The sequence below is a fragment of the Rhinolophus hipposideros genome (genome assembly GCF_964194185.1).
Source record: "Rhinolophus hipposideros genome assembly, chromosome: 10".
Classification (NCBI taxonomy): Eukaryota; Metazoa; Chordata; class Mammalia; order Chiroptera; family Rhinolophidae; genus Rhinolophus; species Rhinolophus hipposideros.
This window is the reverse complement of record NC_138056.1, coordinates 77,614,526-77,632,083: the sequence shown is the minus strand read 5'-3', so window position 1 is coordinate 77,632,083 and position 17,558 is coordinate 77,614,526. Positions and strand designations below refer to the sequence as shown.

Sequence of the window (17,558 nt, the reverse complement as noted above, 5' to 3'; positions counted from 1 at the left end):
TTATTAGTTGAATCACAGTGCCAAATTGTTTTTTAAACAGGTTGTTTCAGTTTACACTCCCACTCAAAACGCCTGCAAGTACCCTTTTATCTCATCATCCTTGAATATTATTTTTTACTTAAATATTTACTAATATGATAGCCAACTGAAATGTTACAATTTCTGTTCTGTTTGCTGTTGCACAGTATGGAATAAAAATCAAGGCTCTGGAGTCAAATATAGCTGATTTGGTTGTAGTGCTGCCACTTCCCAGCTGTGTTACACTGAGCAAATTACTTAACTCCTTTGAGGTTCTCTTCACTTATTGTTGTGTTTTGTGTGTTTTTTAGGTCATAATATTTTCACCAAGCACAGGTTTGTTGTAATTATTAAAAGAGATAGTCGTGTAAAAGCACAACAAACAACAGTGAATCCTTCATTTCCCCTTGCAAAAGTATATTATTAATATATATTTTTGTTTAATTAGTGTACTAGCTAGGAATTTACAAAATACTTTGACTTTCTTTATACACCCAACTTGATATGGAAGGCTGTACAATTACCTGGATAATTCTTCCACCCCAGGGAGGTCAGGGAGTAATCTTTTAGTTAAAAAAAAAAAAAAAAAAAAAAAAGCAGAAACCTAGTTTCCATCCTTGGGGAATTTGCAATCTAAAGGCTTTTGAATTTCACTCTTGGGGCTTTTTATTGCTCAGAGAGGTCTCAAAAGGCAATGATGGAAGTTCACTAAAGAGCAAGCCTAGTGAAAGTGACCTGGGGAGAATTCCCGGAAACGCTACGGTCTCTAGGAAGACAAATGCCAAGGAAGGAAGGATAGGAAGTACTGTTCCTTATAAGTTAAGTACACTCGCGAGGTTTTATTTGAACCAAAGTTTGTTTATAAAAGGTAAACTACATTGAGCATTGCAAACAGGGCAAGCTTGGCTAACCTGATTTTGTGCACTTGCTGTTTGCATCCTTATACCAAGTTTTGCTCTTTAAATCCCAGCAGAAAATACCGAGGAGAGGGAGCATGGAATAGATGACACAATACTGGCCAGAAGTCTATCTAGTCCCAGCACTAAAGTGAGTAGGCTAGAGTTAGACAGTAATCAAATGTCTAACTGTCTCTAAATTTAGAATATTTAGGATTGGTTGCAACTTTTTCTTTTTCATCGACTCCTTCTAACTGCCCAAGAATGTCGGTGATAATTAAAAAAATTATCAAACATCTTTGCCTGGATAAAAATCTGCACTCTCGATTGGGGCCCTATCCATCGAGGTTTTGGAGAAGTCTAAGAAAATTGCCCCTGAAAAAGCAAGTTTTTCTGGTTGGGTAAAACCTGCCAACCTAATGTAAACGTTCTTCGTCGCAAATAGGAATTCCCCCGAGGTAAGCCCCCTTTCTCTCTCCCGATGCAAGACTTTCAGGCTGAACAGCCGAGTAACACGGTCGCTTCGGTCTGGATTCCCTCTGGGAAGGATTCCTCCTTGGGGGCGAGGTGTTTTCTGGCCCCGGCGGGCGTTTCAAGTTTCCACTCGCGGGGGAGGCGGCGGGCGCACCCCGGACCCGGGTTGGGCGGCTCCGCTTCCCCTAGCCCGCTTCTTCGAGCCCCGTTCTCCCCGGGAGTCCCCCTTCCACGCACTCGCCCCGGTTCCTTCGGGGCTCCGGCGCCCGCGGCCCGTGCGGCCCCGGACGGCGACCCCCAGCGACGCCCCAGGCGGCGGGCGGCGGAGGGCCCGAGGGGCGGGGCGGGCGGGCGGCGGCAACGTGGGCTCCCCGGCCGGCGCGCGAGGCCGGCTGGCCGGCAGGGGGAGGCGGGGGGCGCAGGGCAGCCCCGCCTCTCCCCGAGGAGCCGCCGGGCGGCCATATTGCGGAGCTGTCTGCGGCGGCGGCGGCGCCTGTCCTCTCCAGCGGCCCCGCGCTCCCACCGTCGCCTCTCCCTCGCAGCCGCGACAGCCGGCGCCGCCGCGCAGCGCCCCAGCCGCACTCGGAGCGGGAGGACCCGCCGGCCGTGGGGGTAAGCCGCCGGCGCGCTCCCTTCCCCCACTCCCTCTGCCCGGCTCGCCCGCAGACGCTGAGGTGGCCGCGAGAAGTTGCGGGGCCCCGCGCTGCCCGGCGGCCGCGCTGCTGGGGCCTCCGGCGCTTGGGTTCGCGCCCCGCAGGCCGCGGCGCCGCCACCCCAACGGCCCTCCCGGCCCGCCGCTCCCCCGGGCCGGCGGGAGCCTCGAGGCCCAGCCCGAGTCGTGACCCAGCCGAGGCCCGAAGACGCCGCGGGGCGATCCTCCTCCCGGCGGGCGTGGGGTGCTCCCGAGGTGTCGGCCTGGGAACCCCCACGCGTCTCCCCGCCCCGGGCACTGGCGCGTTCCCGCCGCCTGGGCGCGGCCGCGGGCTCGGCCTGGCGCGTCGCTTCGGGGTACTTTGAAAATACAGTTACCAAGCGTAGGTAGAATTATAATTTGCACTGTAGGTTCGGGATTTATTAGAACTTAGCCTCCAGTTTGAAAGTAAGGGTGTTGAATGACTAGAGAGCGAGCGCCCGGCCCTAGTGGCACCGCGGATGCTGCGTGACGGGTTTGGGGCGCGGAGCCACCGCCGGGCCCCCGCGGGCCGCGCGTCCTGGGCCCCGCTCCACCTGCGGCGGCGGCGGCTTTGGAGCCTGACTTTCCGGGCCCTGAGGCTATCCGATTCAGTCTCTTAGACCCCACTAGAAAAGTTGGGTGCAGCACCGTCCCCCTTTCCTTTGAAGGGCGCTAAACTCAATTCCCGGACTAACTGAAGGGGGCGGGTGGTGGGGGCGCACGACACTAATTCGGTTTAGAAAAAGCACATCCCCTATCCAGATAGGTCGTGGTTCTTTAACCCCCAATATTTGCTTTTTGTTTTCTCATCTCGAGGTTGGAAATGTAAAAGTCAACTTCACCAAAGATGTATTTAAAATACAGTTGAAACTTTCCGACAAACATCTTAATGAGTCTTTGGCACTAAGACTGGTGTGTAAATGCAAAAGCCTAAGATACTAAGGATTTGTTTGATAAACGGGTACTTGGACACAGACATTACAATCTGTTGTTTGCAGAGCGTACTTTTTTTTTTTTTTTTTTTTTAGGACACTAAATACTCTTTTATATTTCTGACGGAGTTCTGAATGAACAATTGCCCTGTTCATTTTGCTGGATAAATAATGGCTTAATCCATTTGCCAAAACAGCATTAGTAGATTTGAGAAGAGAGACTAATCTTCAGACTTGCATTTTTCTTTTATTTTTAGAATTCCATTGCTTTCACGAGTGTGCTTTATCTTCCTTCCAGAGAGACTAATAATAACGTACCTTAAATATGACAAGGTAACACTTCTTTTGAAGTTAATAGTATGCTGTAAAAAGGATTTCACTGACTTTGTTTCTTGGTTTAATCACTTTTATATAGGATGGAATTCAGTAAACAGTTAATATATTACCAGTAAGGAATACATAGATATAAGTTGGAATTCTTTACAGTTTTATTTAACTTGGACAATTTGATTATGACATTTAGAAATTATTAAATTCTTGCCCTTGTGGAATATACACTGTTTTGTTTAACTCCTTTATTCCCACACATGAGAGAGCACTAGGATGGCTCAGAAATATTTGTAGAATAAATGTGATTAATTTAGGTGTGGGGAAAGTATGTTGCGTCTGCCCTTTGTTTTGGACCTTGTTATTACTTAATAGGAAATCAAATTCACTGTTTTTCTTGTGGTAAGAAACAACAGACTACTGTTCTTTCTCCTTAACTTTCCAGTAGTCTCAGGGAGGGGGAACAAGGATTGTTTATTGCTTCATCGTTCACAGAGCAGAATTGGATTTTATTATTCATTTTTATCTTATGCAGGCTGTTCAAAGTCTTTATGTTTTCATTTCAGTCTCAATCTTTTAATCTACTATGCATAGTCTAATAGAGTCTGAAGTGTTGGATGATAGTGAGAGTCTAGTTTTTTCATCCATTTTTAACTTACTGCATTTTTAACTTATGCCATTAAAAGTGGCAATTTTAAACCAATATCTCCCAAAGACCAAAGCCTAAAAAAACATGTTCTACTAAGGTTTTAAAGCCTGAGCTATTCTGGTGGAGCATACCTGATTGGGTATAGCTAATAGAATTTTATGCTACTGCCGTGACTCTGGAAAGTCGAGGAAGTCACCCTTTGTTGGATGTCTTGGACCTCCTGCGGACCAGGAACTAGTGGGCACTTCTTACCTACCCTGATACTTGGGATACTGGATCAGTGGAACTGGATTGAGTTGCTGTAGACTCCACCCTTCCTTACAAGGTTATTTTAAACCCCAGAGTGTTACTGAGGGCTAAAGGCTGTTGCGGAACTTCCCTGGCATCTGCAGCCAGTATATGCTCACCTCTTACTGTGGTACAAGTGGCTATTCTGACCCTTGAGAGCTCCTCAATTTCTAGCCTCTTTCAGAGAAATACTGCCTTTCCTATTCATTTTAGTTCTTGGTATATTTTTCAATATTAATTTATATTGAACATGTATTTTAAACCGTATTTAAAGACTAAAAAATAATTCATTTTAGGAGAAAGTGAAAAAACCCAGAAAGATATAAAGGAAAAGGTAAAAGTCCTCCTCACTTCCTGGAACCCCCCAACCTCTTTTTCCCAGTCCTGTTTTCCATAGGTAATTACAATTAGCAATTCCTTGTGTATAGGAAATGTCAATATTTATGAAAGGATAAACATATACTTTTTATCTTATTTGTGATTTTAAAGTGTTAAAATAAGGTTATTTTGTAGCAGACATTGAAAGGATGTTTATTATTGTGTTAATCACATTACTTGATGTTCCTCAGATTTTTCATCATTTGAGTGAAATAACACAATGGAATTTAATAATTCTCAAGTGTGTTTATGTACGCGTGCAAATTTTCTTTGCTCATGATTGAAGGCGATGTTCACTTTTTCTTCCTAGAATATGGTATATAAATCATAGTGAAAAATGGTGTCCTTTGATAAAGGGCTTATGATTTGGGATAGTGAAATATCCATATAGTATGTGTATCTTTGTAATGGGCAACTGTTTGGGCAGGAAATATGGTCCATATGATTCACTTCTTTATTCATTTCATTGTGAACTCTAGTTTTAGCTTTCTGGAAGAGAGGGCTTCATTCAGGTTAGATATATGGATTTTTTTTTCTTTGAATAGTCAATCCTTGCAAATTCACTAATTTTAAATAGTTTTATTTCTTCGGTAGATATAAATTTATATATGAATAAGTTTTATATTTTCTATTGTAATATACTTTACATTTTAATAGTAGAATTCTAAATTACATTTTATGGAAGTTATATATAAATAAGGTAGCAAGACTTTTTACATCAAGTGATTTAATCCCTATGAATAGTATGCTCAAGAAATGCTTGTTACTTTTCTACATAATTTATATACATTTTAAGTTAACTACTTATTAAGTTCTAGTAAAGTTGATTTGTTTGAGAAAGATATTCTCTTTACTGTTAATCATTTAGAGAAGAAGTCCGCAAACTGATCTGCAAGGCGAAATCCAGCCTGTTTGCAAGTTTTTGTAAATAAAGGTTTATTGGAATGCAGAGATGCCCATTTGTTTACATATTGGCTTGCTTTTAAAAGAGCTATGGTGGCAGAGCCTGTATTTTTTGCAACACCTAAAGTATATACGCTCTGGCCCTTTATAGAAAAAGTTTGCCAACCCTTGGTTTAGAGAAAAAAATATCCTGTTGAAAGAATGTTTTAGATACAGAATCAAAAAAGGTGGTACTGCATTGTTTTTTCTCCAAGGTCATAGAATTTATAAAGTTATGAGTCAATATAAGTAACTGATACAGATATTTTTTTCTGAGTTGTAGGTAGTTTCTATGGGCTTTCAGGACCTTAAATGTTTATTTGTGAAAATTAACAAATGTTATTTGTTGAAATTAAGAGGACTGGCTGCAGGTGCAATTGGGAAATGAGCAATCTTCAGTTTCAAGCCCTTATATCATCTAAGATGCTTTGGCTACAATAACAGAAAATTCTGAAACTGGCTTCAATAATGAGGAAATTTACTATCTTATATAATAAAGTGCAGAGGCTCAAGAATAACTCAATGATCACATCAAGGACTCATTCTCTTTCCAGTTTTCTGCCCTTTGGTCTTACCATTAGTTTCATAATAAGACTGCTTTCCCGTGGTCCCAGTTTGGCTACAGCAGGACTAGCATCCCATCCAGACATAATAATATCCAAAGGAATGAGAAGGACTGTCTCTTTTCCAGAACCCCCCCTGCAGATATCGTAGTCTTATTGGCCAAGATTGGAACACATTCCATACCTAGCCAGTCACTGGCAAGGATAATGGAATTGCCCTTTCTTCTAACTCCGTTCCCATTAGATTATTTTCATTATTCATATACCAGATGTCTTGGGTTCTTTCTTACCCCACCCAAAATCAGATCTGAGATTGATCTGTCATACATAGTATAGCATGAAGGTGTGAGTTCATATTTTAATGGGTACGAAATTTGTTTAAATTATGGAATGAACAGTGTTGATTTCCTGCTTAAGATACTTAAGGCAGGGGTTGACAAACTGACCCTTGAGTCAAATCCAGCCTCCTGCTTGTTTTTGTAAATCAAGGTTTATTGGAACACATCATAGCTCGTTTACATATTATCTATAACAACTTTCATGCTACAGCAGCAGGAGTAATTGCAATAGAGACCATAACGCCCACAAAACCTAAAGTTTATTTATCTGGTCCTTTACAGGAAGTTTTGCAACCCCTGTTTTAAGGTTTCTTTCATACATTCAGACATAATCATATGCCAAATTCTTTTTGTATTTGATGTGTAAGATACTGAGAAGGTCACACTTAACGGGAATATAGTTGTACCATATTGTATAATACATCAGAGTGTGTTAAGTGCTCTTGTGTATGTAAACTGGAGTTAATATTCAGTGCAACAGCATTGAACCTATCTTTGTTTTTCCATTTTAAACATTTGTTATGTGAATTCTTTATTTCCATAAATGTAAAATGAAGAAATTGGGCTGGATTTAGCTTTCTTACCTTTTAGCATTTAAAATTAATCACTGCAAATGGTAGTGTATTTGTCTTTCTACCCACTTGGGAACAATACAGATACGGTGTTTCTTTTAAATTTATAAAATTCTTTTAGAATGGAGTGTAAATTCAATGTAAAACTTTTTTAAAATATTGCAGTTCTGCTTTATATTTAAGTTCTAGCAATTGCTTTGTATTTTCAGTGACATGTATATTTTGCTCAAAATGTGAAATATTTTATTTCCTTGAAAATATCCTTCAACAAAAATCAGTTCCTACATTAGTAAGTACTTCATATCTCATTTAGATCTGCATGTCACCCTTATAGGAAATCCATTTACAGAGGTGATTATACCAGCATTAATGTACATCTTTAGAGGTAGTATTTTGATTTGAAAACAACAGAGGAAAGAGCTTTAACTTTTTGAAAAGCTCTAGTAGGTGTTTGGAATGAGCTTATCTAGACCGATGTCAGAAAAAGGCAGAGATAACCAGAAGACCTCAGAACAAGGATATAGGAGGACCTCTGGCTTTGTTAACTAGCCTTATTACTTTGGGCAAGTCACTTATCTGATTCGTAATTTACTTATTAGAAGATTGAGGGATTGTGATACCAATCTTGGGCAGGAGGAGGAAGGGCAGTTATGAAGATTAGATAATGTAGCTAAAGTGGCTGAAGAGTGAGCATTCTACAAATACTCTATTCACTGCCCTTGCCCTTGCTTTTGGCCCTACGTCTTTATTGGCAAAATAGAGCTAAAAATTCTTGTCCTCTGTGTTTCACTTGGGGAATCACTGTTATAAAGGTAAAAGTTCATTATTGCTATTCAGTATTAACACTGAGCTAAATATGTAGTAAGCGTAGTTCTGTGTATGTTAGAGGTTTTAAGCCAGTGGGTGTGTGAAGTTGGATAGGGGGAAAAGTACATCTTTACATGTTTTCCTCCATTGTGAATGTGGGCAGCACTGGCGATTAATAGCAGAGACTATGACCAGTAGAAATTGCAGATATTTTCATAACCCATTACTGTTGCAGGTATTTTAAAAAGACATTTATATTCATCATTACTTAGAAGTTTAATTATTAGATCCACTAGTAGATACTGTTATTTGAAGATTAATAAAGAAGCACATATCTATAAATTTGTGCTTTTTATATTTTGATGATTGTATTTCAATATAATTGGATTTTAATATAATTTTATGTATTGTGTGCATTTTCAAAACACTTTTCTAGGAAGATGTTCATCGGCTTCAGCAGAGGGGCCCATGCAGGGAGAAAGAAAAGATTAGGAGCTTTTTTGTAGACGCTGTTATTGTGTGGATTTGACTGCCAGAGTTATCTCATTAATTCAGTTTATATTTCTCTTTGTTATATTGCTTCCCAATCCCCCAGTAAATTGGCTGAGGAATTCTTTTGTAATTTTTTTAGTCTGTGGAGAGACCACAATTGTATTCAGAGATTTATTCTGTGTCTCAAAAGACAGAAAAAAATTACAACCAGGCTTGGGGAAAATAATTTCTTAAGCGTAAAATTAGGCAGCCTGGTATAAATTATTGAAGCTTCAGTGTAGGCCCAGTATGGACTAGACTTAACACCTGTTTTACCACCTGACAGGTGGGAAGAGTCTGTTGTGCTGCTTACTTAATAGAGCTCAGGGTGTTAAGCATGAGGCTGTTTTTCCATTGTGTGAGGGAGAGAGGAGGCTGTTTTAGGGTTATCCTTAGAGTTAAAGGTCAAAGAAGAGAATATTTTATATGAAGATTTGGTCTCTAATATGTGACACCAGGTTTGGATACATATTCATATTTGAAATTTTCTGGAAATGGGAGCTGTGTATGCTGCCAGCATCTCTTAACATTAATTGTTGGGTATGTTGTTGCCATGATTGCACTTTGTTGCTTCGAGGGAGTAGTGTGGAAAAGAGGTCAGATAAGACCACTAAGAAATAAGAGTAGGGAGGAGGAAGTAAATTTTTTTCTCAATAATTAGGTATTATGAGGACAGAGAAGAGTTGATTTTTATTATGTATCTGTGATATACAGTGGTTTAGATGGTTACATATTACCATTTTTTAGAGAGGAAAGAAAGGATGACACTGAAAGAAAAGTTAATTTTCAAGCTGAATCAGAGGTAGAACCCCAGGACATGTATCTAGGTATGGCTTTTAGGTAACATTTTATTTAATCATCCGCTCTGCTGCTAACGTGCCAGTTTCAAGAAAAAATATACAATCATAGAAGGACTAGAAATTATGATTGAGGTTCAATACTATTATCATGATATAAATATTTTTCAATAATCGATTGGCTAAAAACTTAAGTTTTAATTATTTATATACAGCCTCATCCTAAAAAATTTAAGGCAGAATTCTTATGTATATCATATTATGTAAGCTAATAAACATATATAAGCACTTCAGTGAAATGTGTTTTTTAAATTTTCATCTGATTTTTAAAATTAGGAACTTAACAAAAGACCCTGATTAGAATTAAGTTCTCGTGCTCGCTTCGGCAGCACATATACTAAAATTGGAACGATACAGAGAAGATTAGCATGGCCCCTGCGCAAGGATGACACGCAAATTCGTGAAGCGTTCCATATTTTTTTGTACACCTGAAACTAATAAATAAATAAATTTATGAAAAAAAAAAAAGAATTAAGTTCTCAGTTCTGTATATGCAAATATTTGTAAGAATATCTGTGTTTTTACCTGGTATAATGGGTGGTATATTTCTGTCTTTCACTTTTCCTCATGTAAATGTTGACATTGTTTGTCATAATATACCAAAAAACCACAAAAACCTGTAGTTTGTCATGTGACATAGTTTCAACGTTATTTTAATTGTGGTTTTAGTCATTGGCTGTTATAACAAGTGCTACTGAGAATATCTTGGTACAGATTACCTTTTCTGTAGTTGTTTATTTCTTTGAGCTATATTCCAGAAACAGAATTTCTTGTTCAGAAAAGCTTTGTAGCTTTTGTTATATATTGACAACTTTCTAGAAATGTGAAGCCAATTTATGGTACTACCAGCAATATATATCTACTTGCTTACCAACACGGTCTCATCAGTACTGGCTTGTATAATTAATAATTGTTTTGCTAGTTTAGTGAGTATATAATAATCAGTAATACCTTAAAGCCATTTAGATTTTTAGTTTTAATCTGTAACACAGTTGTGTTTGTGTGTGTGTGTTTTAATTTTTTATTGGAGAATAGTGTGTTTCTCCAGGACCAATCAGCTCCACCTTGTTGTCCTTCAATCCAGTTGTGGAGGGCGCAGCTCAGCTCCAACTCCAGTCGCTGTTTCCAATCTTTAGTTGCAGGGGGCGCAGCCCACCATCCCATGCAGGAATTGAACCAGCAAATTTGTTGTTGAGAGCTCCCGCTCTAACCAACTGAGCCACCCGGCAGTGCTGTGTGTGTGTGTGTGTGTGTGTGTGTGTGTTTTAACATAGTATTTGTTGGTCAAGAGTTTCTTATTTAACCATTTACTGAGTGGGGTTTGAATGATATCTTTAGATGTTTAATTATTTTTTATTTTCCATGATCACTTTTTGCTTCTGCTGTTGCATATTTTTCTGTTCTATTACTATAATTTTGGTGTTTATTTTATTCTACCTACGTAGGGATTTTAAATAAAATGTTTGTTTTCATCATAACCTATGTGTGTTCCTTAGTCATATTTTTCCTCCAAAGCAAGAATTGGTTTTTTTTATGTCTCTTTTTGAAAAAAGAATAACCTACTTAGATTTTATTAAGCGTTATGAAGTTATAGTTCCAACTTCAGTTTATTAGAATAAGTTTGTTCTTTCATTTTAAGGAGTTTGTTTTCCTTATTACAGAAGCTCTACATTTTTATTTTAGAAATTTATAGATTAATTCTAATTCCTTAGAGACTCAGTATTTTGGAATATAATCATTCTGGTCTCTTCCCTCTCATACTTTTTAAAACAAATGTGATGGTATCGTATATATGGTTTTATAATCTGCCTTTGTAGTTTGTGAATATTTTGCCATGTCATTTATTATTTTTCTATAACATTTTGATTGGCTGTATTGTGGTCTAGTAGAGCCTATAGATATGATTCACTTAACCTCTCAGTATTACCTATACTTTTTTTTATTATTAGTTTCAGGTGTATAAAACAAGATAATGATTAGACATTTACACACCTCACAAAGTGATAACCCTCCCAAGTCTACTACCCCTCTAATACTGTACATAGCTATTACAATACCATTGACTGTATTCCCTATGCTGTACTTTATACTCCATGAGTATATATCTTTTTAAAAATTATAGTTGACATTCAATATTATTTTATATTAGTTTCAGATGTACAGCATAGTGGTTAGGCATTTGTATAATTTACCCCCCCACCCATAAGTCTTGTACCCACCTGGCACTATACATAGTTTTTACAGTATTATTGACTATTCCCCGGACTGTATTTCACATCCCCATGACTATTTTGTAACTATCAATTTGTGCTTCCTAACTCCTTCACCTTTCTCACCCTTCCCCGCCCCCCCCCGAGCTCCCTCCCATCTAGCAACCATCAGTGTTTTCTCTGTATCCATGAGTCTATTTCTGTTTTGTTTAGATTCCACATATAAGTGAGATCATAAGGTATTTGTCTTTCTCAGTCTGACTTGTTTTACTTAGCAGCATAATACCCTCTAGGTTCATCCATGTTGTAAATGGTAAGATTTCATTCTTTTTTTATGGTAGAGTAATACTCCATTGTATATATGGACTGCAATTTCTTTATCCAGTCGTCTATTGATGGACATTTTGGTTGTTTCTGTATCTTGGCTATTGTGAATAGCACTGTGGTAAAAATAGGGGTGCATACATATACTTTTGTAAGTAGAACTATATAATCTTTGTAATTATACCATTTGCCCATTTGTTATTTGGGTAAATATCCACAAAATGAAATTATTTCCCACTTTTTAATACCAAAGACGGAAGACAGGTTGGTATATGGTAGAGCTCTGGACTGGGTATCAAAAGACCATTTGGCCATTTATTATGCATGTGACTTAGGTTTTTTTCTAGCATAAAAACCACTTTTATGCAGTGGACCTTGTTTCTTCAACTATAAAGTGTTCATAATGTAACCTGTCTTGTTTGTCTCCTAAGTATTTTGTTAGTAGAAAAATGAAGTGATGTATAAGAACCTGCATCTATGAAGTATTCTATAAATACAAGGTGTTATTGTTAAGTAATCACTTTATGTTCAATTGGTAAATAAGCAGGTAAAGCATTATTATTCTTTTCAGACAATTTATAATTAACTGAAATAAAACAAGGTGAAGACTAACTTTATTTGTAAGCAAGAACACTGGTCTGAAAATACACAGTTTTAGAATCTTCTTTTAGAAGGCAACCGTGTCTTTATTTGCAAAGGCTTTGGTTAGGCCTTCCTTGTCCCACAGTTCATTTAGCTCAGTTAGGCTTTTGGAGATTTTTAAAACTTAATTAGCTTGTGTAAAAACCTGGTTTGTGTGTACTAATCTGTGATATATTCTTTTATGTCAGCAGAGTTCTCTTTCTTTTTAATTTTTTTATTAGTTTCCCAGGGTTCTCGTATTGAACCTAAAACTTTAATAATGGAGTATTTTGCTCTAAAGGTCCTTTTCTAAAGAGTACAACTTGAAATAATTTTGTTATTGAAGACTCGGATAAATTATTTCTGAAAAGAAAAAATCCCTATATTTATTTAGTTTGAGTATTTTATTGATGTATAACTTCATCTTATACCTTATACCTTACATCATCGTATAACTTATTGATGTATAATTCTGCAAATCCACATACTTGGTATTTATTTGCCTGCTTAACTGACCCTGTATTGATAAATGCTTTTCTCTATAATTTGAGAGCTTTAACTTTGTTTATAGCCTGGTATATCATTCATTAATACTCTCTTTCCTTTCATCTTCCTTAATGATGAGAGATCGCACATTGTACATGACTCTTGAGTCTCTGCAAACTTTTCCAAGCTGTGGCCATTGGGTCTGATACGATAATGGAATGCTAAATGGAATATAAAAATTGGTCTAGGACTATTAAAATTTCTTGTACTCTGGTAGGAGCAAACCCATTGCTTCTCGGCCTTTTGGCTAAGATCAAGTGTGGTAGGAGTAACCTGAAATACCTTTGTAGGGATACATGTGCAACTCAGGGCTTGTAGGACTCCCACATTGGGGAGTATGTAAGAGACATGAGTCTTCTGTCCACAGTTACAAACTCTATTAAGAAATAATGCATAATGAACTGAAAATAGTAGAATAATAATAATATAGTAACATAAAATAAACATTAGTAGGGATAAAATGAGGATTCAAAACAAATTATAAAATAGTGTAGCATTACTGAAAAACATTTTTTAAAAAGCCAAAAAAAGGAATTACTGGAAATAAAAATGTATAGTCACTGAAATTTTAAACCCATGGACAGGCAAAACATTAAAAACAACTAGAGAGAATTAGTGATTCGGGGAATGTTGCACCAAGAAATAAAGAGATGGAAAATATGAATAAGCAGGCATGGATTAGAGAATAAGATGTCCAGTACGTATCTAAACACAATTACTGAATGAAGAGAGAGAATGGGAAAGAGACAATGGATAATAACTTTCAGGAACTTAAGAAAAGCATGAGTCTTCAGAACAAGGAAGCTTACCAAATCTTGCACAAGATAAATACGAGGTCTGACAATTAAGTTCTCTCATCTTAGAAAACTGCTACATACCTCACTGCTGAATATCACTATGGTCACCTTCGAAGTACTCCCCTTAGGAAGCTGTGCACTGACACAAGCGCCTAGTCCACCCTTCAGAGCAATTTTGGAACTCTTTTTCTGGAATGGCCATCAGAGCTGTTGTATTACCCTTCATGTCCTAAATGTCATCAAAATGTCTTCCTTTCAATATTTCCTTTGTCTTCGGGTAAAGAAAGAAGTCATTGGGGACCGGATCAGGTGAGTAGGGAGGGTGTTCCAGTACAGTTATTTGTTTACTGGCTAAAAACCCGCTTACAGACAGTGCTGTGTGAGCTGGTGCATTGTCGTGATGCAAGAGCTCCTTCGGGACCATTTTTACACAGTAGTCATGCCAAGATTTTCAGTTAAGATTTTCCTGTTTCTCTATCGATGTTTATTTGCTCTGCTGTGCTTCTCACAGATGCACAATTCTATGAATTTTTGCAATGTTTTCATCATTTGTGCTCATTACTGGCTACCCTGACCTCTCTTCATCAGTAACGCATTCTCTCCCCTCAGAGAAATGTTTACTCCGATGTTGTATACTGCCGTTTTCTTCATGACATTATCCCCATAAACTTGGACTAACATGTCCCTGATTTCACTTCCACTCTTGCCAAGTTTAAGAAATTTAATGTTTGTTCATTGCTCTAATTCAAGCTCAGACATTCTGGGGATGGCACACAAATACACGCAACAATAATGAATGCCATTCAGCAAGACACGAACACAGCTGTGAGACACTGATATACCAACGTTATGAAACCTTGGAAACCTTACCGAGCTGTTTGTACAGTGCTGCCAATGTAAGCGCACGGGCAAGTTCGCGAACTTAATTGTTAGACCAAGTAAAAGTAAATCTGAAGACAACTCCCCCCCCAACCAAAAAATAAAACAAACCTTTAAAGCAGAGAGAAAAGGCGTATTATCTGAAAGGAATGAGTGAGATTGACAGCCAACTTCTCATCAGCAGTAACAAATCCCAGAAAAATAGTATCTTCGAAATATTGGGATAACAGTTTAGGATTCTATATGCAATTAAATTATTACTTAATGAAAAAAGGAAGTATTCACTGGAAAGATACAACAATTGTAAAACTGTGCTCACCTAATAACATAGCCTGAAAGAATATAAATTTTAAAATAGAAGTTTAGGGGCGGATGGGTGGCTCAGTTGGTTAGAGTGCAAGCTCTGGGCAACGGGGCTGCCGGTTCGATTCCCACATGGGTCAGCGAGCTGTGCCCTCCACATCTAGAATGAAGTCAGTGAGCTGCCGCTCAGCTCCAGATGGCTCAGTTGGTTGGAGCGCGGGCTCTCAACCACAAGATTGCCGGTTCGACTCCTCGACTCCCACAAAGGATGGTGGGGTCTGCCTCCCGCAACTAAGATTGAACACCGGCACCTTGAGCTGAGCTGCTGCTGAGCTCCCCAATCATCAGTTGGTTGGAGCACGTCCTCCCAACCACAGGGTTGCTGGTTCGACTCCCGCAAGGGATGTTGGGCTGCACCCCGTGCAACTAACAACGGCAACTGGACCTGGAGCTGATCGGTGCCCTCCACAACTAAGATTGAAAGGACAACAACTTGACTTGGAAAAAGTCCTGGAAGTACACACTGTTCCCCAATGAAGTCCTGTTCCCTTTCCCAATAAAATCTTTTAATAAAATAAAATAAAATAAAAATGGCAGTTTAGAGGTGGCCGGAAGGCTCAGTTGGTTAGAGTGTGAGCTCTGAACAACAGGGTTGCCAGTTCGATTCCCACATGCGCCAGTGAGCTGCGCCCTCCACAACTAGATTGAAGACAGTGAGCTGCCACCGAGCTACTGGAGGGGCGGCCGGATGGCTCAGCTGGTTAGAGCGCGAGCTCTCAACAACAAGGTTGCCGATTCAATTCCCGCTTGGGCTGGTGTGCTGCGCCCTCTGCAACTAAAGACTGAAATCGGCGAGTGGACTTGGAGCTGAATTGCGCCCTCCACAACTAGATTGAAGGACAATGACTTGGAGCTATGGGTCCTGGAGAAACATTGTTCCCCCGTATTTCCCAATAATAAAACAAAAACAAAAAACAAACAAACAAAAAGTTTACAAAAAGAAATTAACATCCACAATCATACTTGAGAAAATTTAATACATATTTTCCTCAAATTGATTAAGTAGACTAAAATGAATAATCCTAGAGACTATAAACAAAATATTAAATACTTGGTTTAGCTTGGTCTAACTTATCAAATGCAGAAAATACATTATTTTGATTTATATATAGAACAGTCAAAAAAAAATAAACTGACCAAGTATTAAACATACAGGAATTTTTAATGAATTCTTTGACTGTAGTGTAGTAACCTTAGAAATAAATCATAAAAAGCACTGTGCCTCCAGGCCACCAACAATTCAATTTGAAATCTTGAAGTTTTTCTTGGTAGTGATTAGAAATCATAATTGGAAAATGAAACATTTAGAGCTAAACAACAATGAAAAACCTGCATATAAAAACTTGTGTGGGAAATCCTAAAGTGATACTTAACAAAATGCTGTGGTTTCAAATAGAAGGCAAGATACTGTCCTCAAAATACATTTCCCAGGAAAGGATATTTATATTTGTGTTGTTAGGATCTCTCTCATTGCAAGTCTCATGTTCTCTTTCTCTTGAGCATGAAAGTACTGTTCAAGATGCACGTTGACCTGAAGTGCCTTTAGTACATGTGAGTTTGGAAAGCTCACAGAGCTCATCTGATAAGAGGCAAATCTAGAACAGATCTGGTGTTTAAAAAAATCACTTAAAAAGTAATACAGTGACTATACTGTAGATATTAAAATATTTATATTCTAACAGTACAAATAGGAAAAAAGTCCTAATGTTTTATATAAATTGATAGTTGTGGCTTGGGATAAAATTTTAGTGATAATATACTGATTCAGAATTCTAATGTAATCTGGAAAATTTACTGTGATTCAAAAAATTTTCATAGAGACACTCATTTCTCGTGTAAGAAATTTGAGGAAGATTGTTTTATGAAATGAGATAAGCAAGCAATATTCTGAATAGTCTATAGATCATGTGTTTTAATATTTAAGTATACTAATAAATATAAATACATATTTGACTATTGTACATATTCAGATGATATTATTGTAAAATTTTCTCACTGGCAAAATAGGGGCATCACTTTGTATTTGCATCTGATTGGACATACTTGGTTTATGACCTTAATGCATGTATTAGAAAAGAAAGAAAAGATTAGAAATTACTTAATGTAAACTTTAAATTTTAAGGGTTAGAAAATGAACCATGGAATAAAGCCAGCTAGTGAGAAGAAAAATGATGAGGAGAAGGACAGAAATTAACAAAAGAGGAAAATACAAGAAACAGAAGATCAAAATTGAAAGCTGACTTTTAGACCAATAAATGAAACAAACTTCTGGCAAAATTAATCAAACAAAAGGGAAGACAAAAATTAACAATGTTAGGAATGAAAACAGGCTTATAACTGCAGATGTAGTAGAGATATAAAAAAAATCACGAGCAAATACTATGAATAACTATAGAAAAACAAATTTAGCTGTGGGGCAGGGATTTACGTGTTTTGACCATGTTATGTTTGAGGTAATCTTTAGATGTTGAGGAAACCAAGTTAGCCACACAATTTCTGGAGATATGTACAGATTTGGGAGTTACTAGCTTGTAAGTGATAAGGAAAGCAGGTCAGTTTGCAGGCTGTTTTAA

The 17,558-nt window shown here is 38.1% G+C and overlaps 1 protein-coding gene across 4 annotated transcripts in view; it reads left to right on the top strand.

Moving 5' to 3' along the window:
- Nucleotides 1–863: 863 nt before the first annotated feature.
- Nucleotides 864–17,558, top strand: part of RDX (radixin) — an 89,388-nt gene continuing 72,693 nt past the window's right edge. For 3 of the 4 annotated variants that reach the window (XM_081061913.1, XM_081061912.1, XM_081061911.1), the window contains exon 1: nt 1,830–2,000. The gene's annotated coding sequence lies outside the window, so the exon portion shown is untranslated. Of the gene's footprint in view, nt 1,373–1,829; nt 2,001–17,558 lie in introns of those variants that run through there. The other variant, XM_081061914.1, reaches the window with a different exon arrangement.